Here is a 15,031-nt window from a genome sequence, read left to right as displayed (position 1 = left end):
AACCAAAATTGCCCCATATATTTGAGCACATTCCCACAATTTAGAGCACCAAAAGGAGATCAAAATACACCAATGAAAAGCTAGAAAGCTTAGGGATGGAACACTTACTTGTTGGTGATGAACAAAAGCGCAAAACGGAATCAAAAATGCGAAAAAGGATGACCCTAGGGCTGCAAACTCGTCAATCCCGTGGGTATGGCTTTTGAAAGGGGGGAAAGGAAGTTTTTGAATGCAAAAATGCCCCCCCTTTCGTCATTCTTATAATTTGGTGCAGGGGTGGCTCGCCCAGGCGAGCTAACCTGCACATTTTTTTTTTTGAGGGGAACATTAACCATGTCCCCTCCCTTCTCATGGATTAGCATCTTGCCTAACTTGAACTTACTTAGGTTAGAATTAGGTGTTGATTACTTATTTTTACTTTTTAAAACAAACAAATAGTAAAAGAAAGCTGCAAAATACAAAGGATACGGGGCTGCCTTGCAGCGACATTCTCTGCTTGTTTCGCGCAGATAAGGGGCAACGATCGGTCGGTCGTGACCCATCCCACTTGCATCAGTCCTTAAGTACCTGCAAGTAATAAACAACCAGGTATGGCCAATCTTGACCGCGTCATTACCTTACCTTGATTGGTTTCTGCCGTTCATGTTTTGTCTCTACCCCAGAAGGTAGCCCAAGATGATCCTGCCCCTGTTTTTACCACAACAATATGCATGCGTATGTGTATGCGTATGCATGAATGTTTTCAAACGCAGCAAATTTAGGGAAAGTTGGTTCAGGTTCAATTCTAATTAAGCGCTTGGGGCATCCCATGAACTGAGCGGAAGGGCTCAGGTGATCACAGATTAACGCAAGGTTTGAAACTAATGTGAGGACTAAAGCCTCGAATCCACGTTCATTTCTTTGAAAGATTGTAACGAGAGATACAACAGACAGGAAATCCCTGGGGGAAATCCAGAAAACGCATAAAGATAAAGAACATGCAGCGACATCCTTAATTGCCCCAGCTTCTAAGCATAATATTGTTTGACGACATCAGAGTTCACGGGTGAAGGTAGCTCTTCGCCATCCATGTTGGTAAGCACCAGGGCTCTTCCGGAAAAAGCCCTCTTCACAACAAAAGGCCCTTCGTAGTTCGGGGCCCATTCCCCTCGATGGTCCTTGACAGCATGGGACATTTTCTTTAGCACAAGGTCTCCTTCATGGAACTTGCGTAAGCGTACTTTCTTGTCGAATGCACTCTTCATTCTTTGCTGGTATAAGCGCCCATGACTCATGGCCGTTAAGCGCTTACCCTCAATGAGGTTGAGCTGGTCATAGCGCGTTTGAGCCCACTCTGATTCCTTTAATCCGGATTCTGCCAAGATCCTTAATGACGGGACTTCTACCTCAAACGGTAACACAGCCTCCATCCCATATACCAATGAGAACGGCGTTGCCCCAGTTGACGTTCGCACTGAAGTTCGGTAACCGTGTAACGCGAATGGGAGCATTTCGTGCCAATCCTTGTATGACACGGTCATCTTTTGGATAATCTTTTTGATATTCTTATTGGCCGCTTCCACGGCTCCATTAATCTTTGGCCGGTAGGGTGTGGAATTGTGATGCTGGATTTTAAACTCCTCGCACATTTCCCCCATCATCTTGTTATTCAGGTTGGTGCCGTTGTCCGTGATAATCTTCCTTGGCAAACCATATCGGCAGATGATCTCTTTCTTAGTGAACCTGACCACCACATTCCTCGTGACATTGGTATATGAAGCCGCCTCGACCCACTTGGTGAAATAATCTATCGCTACGAGGATGAAGCGATGACCATTCGAGGCCTTGGGCTCAATGGCCCCGATGACATCTATTCCCCACATGGAGAAAGGCCAAGGGGCGGACATGACATTCAGAGGATGTGGTGGGGCATTGACATTATCCGAGAATGCTTGACATTTGTGGCATTTCCTCACATGGACACAACAATCACTTTCCATGGTAAGCCAGTAATAACCCGCTCTTAGGATCTTCCTGGCCATAGCATGCCCATTGGCGTGCGTTCCAAACGAGCCCTCATGGACTTCCTCGATCATGTGATTTGCCTCCTTGGCATCCACACACCGCAGGAGTGTCATGTCGTGATTTCTTTTATACAGGATGCTTCAGCTCATGAAGAAACTGGCTGCCAACCTTCTCAATGTCCTTTTATCGTTGTCGGCAATCTCTGGCGGGTATTCTTTGCTTACGACATATCGCTTGATGTCGAAATACCAAGGCTTTCCGTCCCGTTCCTCTTCCACTTGGCAACAATGCGCGGGTTTGCCACGACACCAAAATTCAATGTAGGGTAGATCCCCGTGCGGTGTTAGCTGGAACATAGACGCCAACGTAGCAAGTGCATCCGCCATTTGATTTTCCTCGCGGGGAACATGATGGAAGGAGATCTCATCGAAGGTCTTAGCCAATTCCTTGATATAGGCTTTGTAGGGTATCAGCTTGGGATCTCTAGTTTCCCATTCCCCTCTCAGCTGATGGATTACCAATGCCGAGTCGCCGTACACCTTGAGTAGTTTGACATTGGAGTCAATCGCTGCCTGGACGGCTAGGGCACATGCTTCATATTCGGCCATGTTGTTGGTGCAGTCGAATCCTAGCCTGGCTGTGAAAGGTACACATTGATTTTCCGGAGAGACCAACACTGCCCCAACGCCATGACCTAGAATGTTCGACGCTCCGTCAAACCATACAGTCCATTTGTCCCGATCTTCGTCCAATTTTTCCTCGAACAAGGCCATGATGTCCTCATCCGGGAATTCAGGATGCATGGGCTGGTAGTCGTTAAGAGGCTGTTGAGCCAAATAATCTGCTAAAGCGCTTCCTTTTATCGCCTTTTGGGTGACGTAGACTATATCAAATTCAGATAGCAGGACTTGCCACCGGGCGATTCGTCCCGTGAGAGCTGGCTTTTCAAAGATGTACTTAACCGGGTCCATTTTGGATATCAACCAGGTAGTATGGCTCAGCATGTACTGCCTTAGGTGATGGGATGCCCATACTAAAGCACAACACGTTCTTTCGAGCAAGGAGTAATTCATCTCACAGGTCGTGAACTTCTTACTCAGGTAGTAAACAATGCGCTCTTTCTTCCCGGATTCGTCATGTTGCCCCAGCATACACCCCATTGACTCGTCCAAGATTGTCATGTACAAAATGAGAGGCCTTCCAGGTACTGGCGGCATAAGCACGGGAGGATTCATTAGGCACTTTTTGATCCTTCCAAAAGCCTCTCGGCAATCCTCATTCCAGCGATCAGTTTGGTTTTTGCGTAAGAGCTTGAACAACGGCTCACAAATGGCGGTGAGCTGCGATATGAATCTGGCAATATAATTCAAGCGCCCTAGGAAACCTCGGACTTGCCTCTCTGTACGGGGTTCTGGCATCTCAAGGATGGCCTTCACTTTTTCGGGGTCTACCTCTATCCCTTTCTAGCTTACAATGAAACCAAGCAATTTCCCTGATTTGACCCCAAAGGTACACTTAGCGGGGTTCAACCTTAATTGATATTTCTTAAGCCTTTCGAACAACTTCCGCAGGTTGACAAGGTGTTCTTCCTCGGATTTAGATTTAGCAATTATGTCGTCCACGTAGACCTCGATCTCTTGATGCATCATATCATGGAACAAAGCTACCATGGCCCGTTGATAAGTTGCCCCGGCATTCTTGAGTCCAAAGGACATCACTTTGTAACAGAACATCCCCCACAGGGTGACGAAGGTAGTCTTTTCCATATCCTCGAGCGCCATCTTTATCTGATTGTAACCAGAGAAACCGTCCATGAAGGAAAATAAGGCGAAATTGGCCGTGTTATCCACGAGGATACCGATGTGTGGTAAAGGAAAATTGTCCTTGGGACTGGCCCGATTCAGGTCCCGATAATCCACACACATTCGTACTTTCCCATCTTTCTTAGGAACTGGTACGATGTTGGCAACCCATTCTGGATACCGAGCGACGGCCATAAATCCAGCGTCAAATTGCTTCTTCACTTCTTCTTTTATTCTCAAGGAGGTTTCGGGCTTCATCCTTCTCAGTTTCTGTTTTACCGGGGAACACTCGGGATTTAGAGGTAATCGGTGCTGTACAATGTCAGAACTCAAACCGGGCATATCTTGGTATGACTAAGCAAAGATGTCTTGGTAATCTTTTAGCCGGATTATTAATTCTTCACGGATAGGTGCGGTAATACCTGTACCTATCTTTACTTCCCTCTTTCCACTGCCAATTCCTAAGTCTACTAGCTCTGTTTCTTCTTGATGAGGCCCCGTTTCTTGGTCCTCATGGGCGACCATTCTTTCTAGTTCTGGTGGAAGTCCCACATCCTCATTTCCTTCATCTTCCGTTTGATTCATTTCTTGCTCGAAGTCGATAGGCGGGTCCCAGGTATTAGTACCTTCGGGGGACTCGTCATCGGATCTGCCGTTTCAGAAAAAGAAGTAAACATGCAAATGAATGAGAATGGGTAGAGACCAGGAACAGATGAAGAAAGATCCTTGTATTATAAATTCAAAAACAAAAGACACAAAGCCTTAACAAAAGGAAAAACTCTAAAGCCTAGGCCCAACTATAGAGCTTTTAAAACTGTAAAGGTTTACATTATGCTCGTCGCGTAAATGCCGGGGCGTTCTTCCACTCGCCAATTTCCCAGCTGGAAATCAGGAGGGCATGGTCGTACCAAATCCAGTGTACTCAGAACATCATCTTCGCATATTGCGAACACTTGACCTTTGTCTCCCAGACCCGCGCTTATAAAGCTTCTACTTATGTGGCAGGGCGGGCTTCCTTCACTTTCTTGTTTCCAACGCGAGCTTTGACCACTGTTCTTCCTTCCCGCGATGCTTCTTTTCATGTCCGCCTGAGTGGGCTTATAGCCTAAACCATACTTCCCACGATTTCCTTGGGTATTTATCAGGCTAGTTATGCCACCATTGTCTTTGCCTAAACCCATCCCGGGTTCATAACCGTTCCCCAACATAACTCGGGCCATCATTACCGCTGCATCGGACAGACAAGGCTGCCCAAAGAGGGAGTCCACGGAGGAAATGCTGACCACCTCAAAAGACTGGAAAGCAGTTTCTAACGATTCTTCTGCGGCTTCCACATAAGGCATGGAGGATGGGCAGCTTACCAAGATGTCTTCCTCGCCTGACACGATGACCAAGTGCCCCTCCACTACAAATTTCAGCTTTTGGTGGAGTGTAGAAGGCACAACTCCCACTGAGTGGATCCACGGGCGCCCCAACAGGCAGCTGTAAGGGGGGTTAATATCCATTATTTGGAAGGTGACTTGACAGGTGTGAGGGCCTATTTGTACTGGGAGATCGATCTCTCCCCTAACCTCTCGGCGAGTGCCGTCGAAGGCACGAACCACCATTGAACTTGGTTTTAAGTGGGAAGCATTGAATGGTAACTTCTCCAAAGTGCTCTTAGGCATCACGTTTAAACTGGAACCATTATCGATGAGCACCTTGGCTACAATATGGTCCATACACTTGACTGATACGTGTAAAGCCTTATTATGCCCTCTCCCCTCGGCGGGGATTTCTTCTTCGGCGAAGGCAAGATAGTTATTGGCAGTGATATTGTTGACCAGCCCTCCGAAACCTTCTACCAAGATATCTTGGGCCACATGAGCCTCGTTCAGCACTTTTACTAGCAGAGCCCGATGAGGCTCGGAGCTCATAAGTAACTCCAACAGCGAGACCCTGGCCAGGGTTTTGTTGAGCTGTTCGATAACCTTGAATTCGCTCTGCTGAATTATCCGAAGGAACTCGCTGGCTTCCTCTAGCGACACCTCCTTTTTACCATCCTTTTTCTCCGGGGGGCCCTTTGCCGGAATATCTTTATTCGAAGCGTGGGGTGCTTCGCCATCTTGTTCCTCCACCACTTTTCCTTTTCCCTTGACGTCCGTGGGTTGGACTGGTAGGTCCGGAGGTGCGAACACACGACCACTACGGGTCACACCACTCAGTCCCGTGATATTTGTTACTTTAGCTGACAGCGAGCTGACGTCAGTGACTTCTTCTTCCTTCTCCCTCGGAGGTGTATATCTCCACGGGACCGCGTGGCTATTTTGGTACGGGAAAGGAACAGGTTTGGCTATTAAGGGGTGTCCGGGCTTTTGCGAAGCTGCGCTTTTAGTGAAGTATATCACCAAGGGTTTGGGCTTCGCAACACCGCTCCCCTCCGTAGATTGCATGCATATATGCTGCTCTTCTTTTCCTTCAATGCCGACTTCCAGTCGACCTTGATCTATCATCCGCTGTAACAATTCCTCTACTCCCAAACACGTCTCCATGTCATGCATCTCGCCGGAGTGTAGCAGACAGGAATTCTCCTTACACCCACTATGGGGAATCACACCTCCTTTTTGTAGGGCCTCAAAGATAAACCTCCTAGGGGTTGCCACATCCCTTAAAGGTTTAGACCTGTGCGGCCTATCGGACTCAACTGCATTAACCGCTCCCCCTCCATGATTGGCGAGCGGGTTGGTTCTCACATTGGGCCGATCCTCTTGGAAAGTCAGCCATCCAGCATCCATTAAATGTTGGACCTTGTATTTAAGGGCCAAGCATTTTTCGACGGAATGCCCCGGGACACCCCCATGGTACTTGCAAGTTGCGTTAGGGTCATACCACTTCGGGAAAGGGGGTTCGAGGACCCTTCCGGGAGTTACCACGGCCAAATGATTGGCGATGAGGGATGGCAGAAGATCTTCGTACGTCATTGGGAGTGGGGTGAATTCCGGAAATGGCCTCGGAGGGAAGTTCCTTGTCGTGTTGGAATTACCGGCCGGTCGAGTCGTGTTCGGAGTTGGAACTTGGGGAGCTTCCCTCTGGGTGGGTGCCTTAGGCTGCACGGGTGTTGAACTAGAGGCGTTCCCCGAATGAGCCGAGAAGCTTGGGTGATGTTGCGCGTACTGATGGGTACCATGAGGTGTTTGCTGGGGTTTGACCCACGCGGGTGTTGAAGAGACGGCATGGGCATCTCCCTCCTTCCTTTTTGCCCCTGTTGCCCCGATTCTTTTGGCATTCGCATTTGTGGAGGAAACGTAATCAAACTTTCCTCTTTTCAATCCTACCTCGATTCTTTCCCCGGCAAACACTAGATCCGCAAAGCTGGACGGCATGTAACCTACTAGCTTCTCATAGTAGAACACTGGCAGAGTGTCTACCATCATGGTGATCATCTCTCTCTCAACCATGGGAGGAGCTACTTGTGCCGCCAAATCCCTCCATCGCTGCGCATATTCTTTAAAGGTTTCACCCTCTTTCTTGAACATATTCTGCAGTTGAGTGCGGTCGGGAGCCATATCAGAATTGTACTGATACTGCCTTAGGAAGGCAGTAATCAGATCCTTCCAAGTACGGATATGGGAAGCTTCCAAATTAGTGTACCACACTACTGCGGCTCTGGCCAAGCTATCTTGAAAGAAGTGTATTAATAGCTTTTCATCTTTAGAATGGGCGCCCATCTTACGGCAGTACATTTTGAGATGATTTTTGGGACAAGTTGTCCCTTTATACTTGTCGAAGTCCGGCACTTTGAACTTCGGGGGAATAACAACATCGGGTACTAAGTAAAGATCCGTCATGTCTGCGAACGGATAGTCCCCAAATCCTTCCACGGCCCTCAATCTTTCCTCAAGGAGATCGAGCTTCCTCCTTTCTTCAATTGCTGGGGGCGGCCCTTCCGTGGACAAAACTATTGGTGGTGCTGCGATGTTGGGTTGAGGCAACGTGCCTGGTGCCGGCCCTTCGGGGATCGGGGGATAGAACTCGACATCCCTTCGAGCATAATCTTGAGGGTCTTTGTGGACTTTGTCGGGCTGCTGAGGAGGCTCTCTTTCATGGACGAGAGAAGCAATGTGGCCCGCATCTTCTTGCAAGACGGGTGGTGAATAGTTGGGCGGCAATCCATAAGGGTAAGCCGCTCGGTTGTATCCCAGGTGAGGGCTGCCATCGTGCCCCAGTGTGTCCCTTCCCCGTCCTACTATGTTTGAGGGAGGATGGTGCGTAGTTGCCAAGAGAGTCGGGTCTGCTTCGGCAGCCGAACTGACAGCGGCGGCGGTGGCCGCGTTCTTCTCTATGAGCTGCTTCATACTTAACATGGCCTCCATCATGGAGGCCATTTGTTCTTTCAGAGCCGACATGTCGGCTTTCATCTGTTCCTGCGTCTCCTCTTGATCACCCATCGTTCTAGATTTGGATCTGGTGCGATAGGGATACCTTGCGGCGCGTTTAGTTATGGTGTTTTTCCCTAAAAAACCAAACGTGAGGAGTGGGTAAAGAAAGAAAAATGCATGCTAGAGATGAAATGTAGGAGTGATTTGATTTGCACAAGCTTTTTGGAGTAGAAACATGGGACCAACTCATTTTATTTCAAAAAGGAAGTCATATCTAGTCAAGGTCTGAGAGACCATACAAGTTTCCTAACGATTTCTAATTATGTGGGCCATTAAGTCTATCATGTGCTGACAATAGCCGAGAAGCCCATGAATCTCTTCGGGGGTGGAGTAGGTGTCTGCCATCGCCTTGGCCTTGGCTAACAAGCGGGGAAGTTCTTGACTCCCGTTCAAGGTAAGAGCAAACCGGTCCATCCACATGGTTGCCTCTTGGTGTAAAGAGTCGATCACCCTTCCTCTAGCCTCTTTTTCCGCATATACTTGAGCATACTCGTCCGCGATTTTATGCTCGTGGGCCGTGGCTAGACCCAACTCTTCTTGGTACTTAGCGATGATAGCTAGCATGTTGGTCTCCGTCTCGCGTAAACGTTGAGACAAGCTTCTTTTGGACCTCGAACAAGCAGTTAACTCCTCTTTCAGAACCTTGCTATGTGCTCGCGACTGGTCTCTTTCTTCCCTTCGCAACTTGAGTTCACTATTGCTACCCCACAGAGCTCCGCGAAATTTGTTCCGGCCATACTCTTCCTTGCGAGCCCTCTTGGTCTCTTGTCCAAGGGCTCTTGCGGTAATTGCATTCTCCTCCCGTAACCCGGCACACTCCTTCCGAATGTGTGTTGCGGCCAACTTGAACTTCTCCTTGGCAAGTTTCGCCTTTCCTAACTCGCTTTTGAGAGCTCGGACTTCTTCGTCCTCTTCCGGTGCTTCAAAACTCTCTTTGCTGACGACTTTTAACTTGGGGAGCCAATCTAAACCTCGTATATGAACTTTCAGCCATTCGTGGTACCCACCAATGATGCCATTACGAATGCCTCTAAGTTCTTGATCTTTCCTTAATGGGGTTTCCCATGCCTTATGGATTCTTTGTATAGACTTGGAATTTTGTGCGCCGAAATCCCTCACAAGGAAAGGAGACATGCTTTCTTCCGTCGGTGCTCCCCTCATGGGGTACCCTAGTTGTCTTATAGCGAGCGCGGGATTGTAGTTAATACAACCCCTCGTTCCTACCAGCGGAATGTTTGGGTATCCTCCACATGAGAAAAGGACTCCTTCTTTTCCTTCCTTCCATCGGGGGAACCAACTGATTGTTCTACCTCCTATCCCGGCCAAAAGCTGGTCCCAATCTATTCTCCTCTTTTCAGTACACGAGCGATGGCTCAGGAGCGGACATGGATGTCTTGTGTCTTGTTGGAACAAGTGCGAAACCAACCAAACACAGAGGGCGGGCAAGCAACAGATGATCCGTGCGCTACTCTTTTCGCACCTTCGGTCAAATGTGTCAAATAGATCTGCCAAGACAGCTACCACCGGACTTTCCTTGCTATGATGGTAGGCAAGGAAAGCGTCGATTGCTGCTAGGTCCACCAAACCATCCACGTTTGGAAAGAGGACGACCCCAAAAATTAGCAAAGCTAACACATCCATAAACGGGACCCAATCTCCTTGATCGGCCATACCTCTTGCCTTGTCTTCTAGGTACCTCTGTGGTAGGCCCGCCATGCCGTTCCGAGTCTGTTTTATGCTGTCCAAACCTCTTGCTGAATCCTTGACCACAGTTGCAATTCTGCTCAAAGAGGGGAGACACCCGGATGAAAGATATGGTTTTCTTCCCCCGAGAGGACATCCTAGAATTTCCTCAAATTCTTCAATGGTTGGTACTAATTGGAAGTCTCCGAATGTGAAGCATCTCAAAGGCTGGTCGTAGTATTGGGTGAGTGATGCAATGGCTTCTATGGACACCTCTGCTATGGTCAACTCTAAGATCTTTCCGTAAGTCTTGCGGAAGGCTTGCATTTGGAGGGGTTCCATCAATCGCCCTAATTCCTTGATGCTGGTGGTATCTAAGCTTTTAACCTTGACTTGGTAGAACCTCTTGCCGGTTTGATTTGTTCCCATGCTTACTAAAGTGAGACAAAAGCTGGTGCAAATCAAAACTCCGATATCTCATGGGTGGGATGGATGAATGCATGATGGAATGCATATGACACAGATGCAATCTAGAAATGCGGGGGTCCGGGGAATTTGTCCCCTTCTTAGATACGACGTCTAGGGGTAGCAAAATGCCCCAACGCACGTTTTTAAGAAGGCGACACGGACCCTCCGTTGGTTTGTTTACAGAAGGGATCAAGACAGAACCCATATGCAATGCCTATGCAAAAGACACAATGCGGGAATGTACACAGTATGACAATATTTACCGAACATAAGCAAAAGGGTATATGATACTCATGCATGGCAGTGTGAAAAATGGCACGCAGCGTGTTTGCTCCGTGCCCCTATTTAAGGGACCTATAAGGGAGAGAACTAACTAGGCTTTTAGCAATAATCCCCAAGGTAGTTATATCTCTCTTGATGGTTTCTAGAGGTATCATCCCCTTCGAAGAACATATTGCAGCAGTAGGGACTACTAGCAACAATAAGTTTTCAAAGAGAAAAGCTCTAGATGAGGGTTCACTGTAATCAAGCAAGTCGGAGACCTAGCATGATCACAGATTCACCTCCACTCCTTATGCTCCCATGAACCCGGGTATAGGGCCCTTTTTCACTCACAGTGTGTGCAAATAGTGTTGGTGTTTGTGTGCATCAAATGAATAAATATTTACTTCATGCATACATTTTAAAACGCACTAAAAGCAACAAAGAGTTTATATACACAAGAACATAATGAAAGGAAACCAACAAAGGGGTAAGTCACGGTAAAACATTGCACAAAATTAAATGGCCTAACTCTCTAAAAAACAGTCCCCAGTGGAGTCGCCAACTGTCGCAACCTACCCTTCGGTGGGAGGGCGACACGAGACTCGCGGGATGCGTGTTCCACGAAAGGAATACGCGCGGAGTCGCCACCAACGTTTATTTGAGGAAAACGTTGGAAAAAACCGGAAAAAACGCGATCTACGAACTTTTAAGTGAAAGGTTCGGAAGTTGTATTTACGCACGGGGAAGGTATTAGCACCCCACACGTCCGTCCCAAGGGACGGCAGCCTTTAATCGAATGTGCAAACATGACTTTGATTTTTACGTTCCCTTTTATGTCCTTTATATCCTTTATACCCTTTTTATATTTTTTCTTTTCTGTGGTCGACAAGGGTGTTTCCCTTTGCTCCTACGTATTCCTCAATTTGGGATGAGAAAATCAGACTTACGTAGTTCTTTCTTATCAAGTGATTCTTTTTTACTCAAAGGGGTGATCATTTCAAGGCGTTGGACCTTAAAAATGATCCATTTTACTTAGTGAGAAAATGAAATGACAAACTTCAAAAGCCTATTTTTATGGACGAGCTTGACTAGGCGAGTTGATTTTAGCCTTAGTTTCACTTTAGTTATTAATCAATTCGATTAAGAATGAGAAATCCCAAAGAGAAAACGTCCGATTGATTTTCCACTTTATTTTACTAAAAGATGTTTTTTGGATTATTATATTATTTTTTACCTCTTTTTTGATTTCCAACGTGGTTACGGCACGACCGAACGGTCGGAATTCATTTTAACCGAAGTTAATGGATAATACAATTCAAACGTTCGGTGGAAATTTATTTTATTTTTTAGTTAAGCGAGAAATGACTTAAGTAAAATGGCTTAAGCACGTCAAGAGGGGGTATAAAAAGTAAACAAAACGAGAATAAAAATGCACGAAACACAATGTGGACCACCGCGGGTACATAGAATGAATCGAAAAGCTTGGTTCGAGGTACGTACCCGTTGAAGATCGAAGAACGAATGAAGAACGTCGAAGAACGGTTGAAACCTTTGCGAAATTCCTCACGGAAAACGTTACGGAAACGTTTCGGAAGCGCCTCGGCTTAGATTTTCTTCACGGAAACAATTTTCCAAGCAAATTCGAAAGAGAGAGAAGTGCCAAAGGGGCTGAACCCTTTTCTTCTTCACTTCCTCCCCTATTTATAGCAAAATAGGGGAGGTGGTTGCCGCCCAGCTCGCCCAGGCGAGCTCAGCTCGCCCAGGCGAGCCAGGTTGCTTCCTCCAGAAGCAACAACCTTCTGGAGGAATATTCTAGAGGGCCCAAGTGGGCCTGGGTGCTATTTGCACCCCCATTTTTACTAAGTACACCCCCTCTGCTTTTTTTGGTGATTCTTTTTTCGTAAAGTTACGGAAACTTACGAATTTCGTAACGATACTTGTTTTCTTTCCGTAATGTTACGAAACCTTGCGGATTACATAATCATCCCCTTTTTGACTTACGGAATGTTACGGAACCTCACTTAATTATGCAACGATGCTTCCATTTGATTTCCGGTGTGTCACGGAAACTTACGGATTGTGCATCAATATTTTTTGGTTTTTTCGGCATGTCCTGGAATTTCACAAATTGCCTAATGATGGATGCCAAGCACCTCACAAGGACCAAAGAAAGGTCGCATGTCATCAAGCAAAGGTCCCCGGACGAAATTAGGGTATGACAATGTGCATGATCGGATAACCACTTATTCCTGGGGGTGATGAGTGCCATCTTATCGAGGGAGGAGATTAGTATGCTAGTGTCATTACTCTGCTAGGCTTTTGTTAGAGGGAGTTTATTAGCAGTCTTTCAGCAATATGATGTACCTTTAGTTGTATTTGACTTTCAATTGTATTTATTAACTATGTTGACACATCTTTTGATTAATGGAAAAGTTATGTTTCCTTCCACTATGGTGTTTATGTTTTAATTTCTGCTTTTGTCCAATGATGTTAACATGCAAAAATTTACACGGATTGCCATGAATAAATTGATTAAGATTTTATTTAAAATTAAACAAAGATCAAGTATGAGTCAATGTAACAAGGGGTGTTACACATACCACCACTGGCCCTATACATAAAGAATCATGAACAAATCATCAAGAATAAGGAAAGTGGTGGGCACATTTAATGATGCAATCCTACCCCCCAAGGGTATTGGATAGAAGACTCCAAGAGGCTTGGGCTAGAGCTACTAAAGAAGGCCCTAGGGTTCTCATGAACCTTAGGGTAGATTTTTAAGCCCATGGGTCAAGGTTGGATCCACTCTTCTTTGTAAATATTAGAATAGGTTTTTCTTTCTTTTGGGCCTTGTATTTTTTCCATTCTATTAGTATAGGGTTTTAGCCTTGTATGTCAGGGCATTTTGAGTAGTCTTTGTAGTAGGGACTTTTTTTTTATTTTCATGTATTTTGTCAAGGAGGTGAGCTTAGTTTTTAGATGGGTGTGTGTAGCTAAGGTCTAGCTTCTCAAGGAAGCTTCTCAAGGAGGTGAGCTTAGTGTTTAGATGGGTGTGTGTAGCTAGCTCTAGCTTCTCAAGGAAGTTTTCTCAAAGAAGCTTCTCAAGGAAGTTTTCTTAAGAAAGCTTCTCAAGGAAGCTACCTAGTCTATAAATAGAATCATGTGTAACACTTGTTGTAACTTTGATGAATGAGAGTCTTGTGAGACACAACTCAAAGTTCAACTTCTCTCCCTTTTTCTTCCTTCAATTTCGTGCTCCCCCCTCCCTCTTTCTCTCCCTCTTTCTTTTCCTCCATTGAAGCATCCTCTCCAAGCTTCTTATCCAAGGCTCATCTTGGTGGTGAAGCTCCTTCTTCCATGGCTTATTCCTTAATGGATGGCGCCTCCTCTCACCTCTTTTCCTTTGTCTTCCGCTGCATCTCCATGGTGGAAAATCACCATTAAAGGACCCCATTGAAGCTCAAAGATCCAGCCTCCATAGAAGCCCCACAAGCAAGCTTCCATCAAGTGGTAATCAGAGCACAAGAGCTTCAAGTAGTTGCTCCTTAAACCTCCATTAATTTTTTGCTTTACCTTCTCTTCCATTGTTTTTTCTTCATTTTTTCTCCATGTATCTCCTCAAATGTCTTGTGCTAAATGTTGTTAACATGATTCTTTAGAGTTGTCACCGATTAAACTTGCTATAGAAGCTAGATTTTATTTTCTATGGTTCAAATTTCTTGTTCTTGTTCTTGAACCATGAATTGTGTTGAGTTTAGGTTCCTTTGAGTTTTGTCTTGTTATTTTTTGTGGCTGAAACCTAAACCATAAAATTCTTACAAAAATATTAAAGTCGAAGAAAACCTCAAAAATCTAGAGTGACTTGTTCACCTATTGTAGTTTTGTCATAGAAGTCATGTCTAGTCATGAAACTTGTCACATAAGATTTCTTATGTTGTGCTGAATGTTATTTTCTTGTTTCTTTGTCTAACTCATTTGTTCATGAGTGTATGAAATTCTTTTAGCCTATTATTTGATTTGAGTCAAATCTTTCATGTTAATTAGTCCTTAACATGTTCATGCAAAATTCTTAGAGAGTCTTTGATTGTGAACCTTTTCTTGAACTTTGAGGTTTCCTTATGATTGTGTCTATTGTGAATTTGAGTTTTGGTGATTGAATTGCTGGCTGAAATGTTGATCCTAAGTGAATATTGAACTCCTAAAACTGTGGTAAACAATCCTAGTGAGTTCAACATACATAGGAAGGTTGAAAGTAAGCCCAAGGCAATCAATATACCATGCTTAAAGAAACAAATCGCTGGTGCTGGCAGCTTGGACATACAAACTTGTAAAAATTACTGAGAATTAGTTACTTCGAATTTTGAGCTGAAATTTTTACTGAATTTTCTAGAC

Source organism: Glycine soja, chromosome 1 (genome assembly GCF_004193775.1).
Source record: "Glycine soja cultivar W05 chromosome 1, ASM419377v2, whole genome shotgun sequence".
In the NCBI taxonomy this organism is placed as follows: domain Eukaryota; kingdom Viridiplantae; phylum Streptophyta; class Magnoliopsida; order Fabales; family Fabaceae; genus Glycine; species Glycine soja.
The sequence above is the reverse complement of the archived record's forward strand: the minus strand, read 5'-3'. Positions refer to the sequence as shown.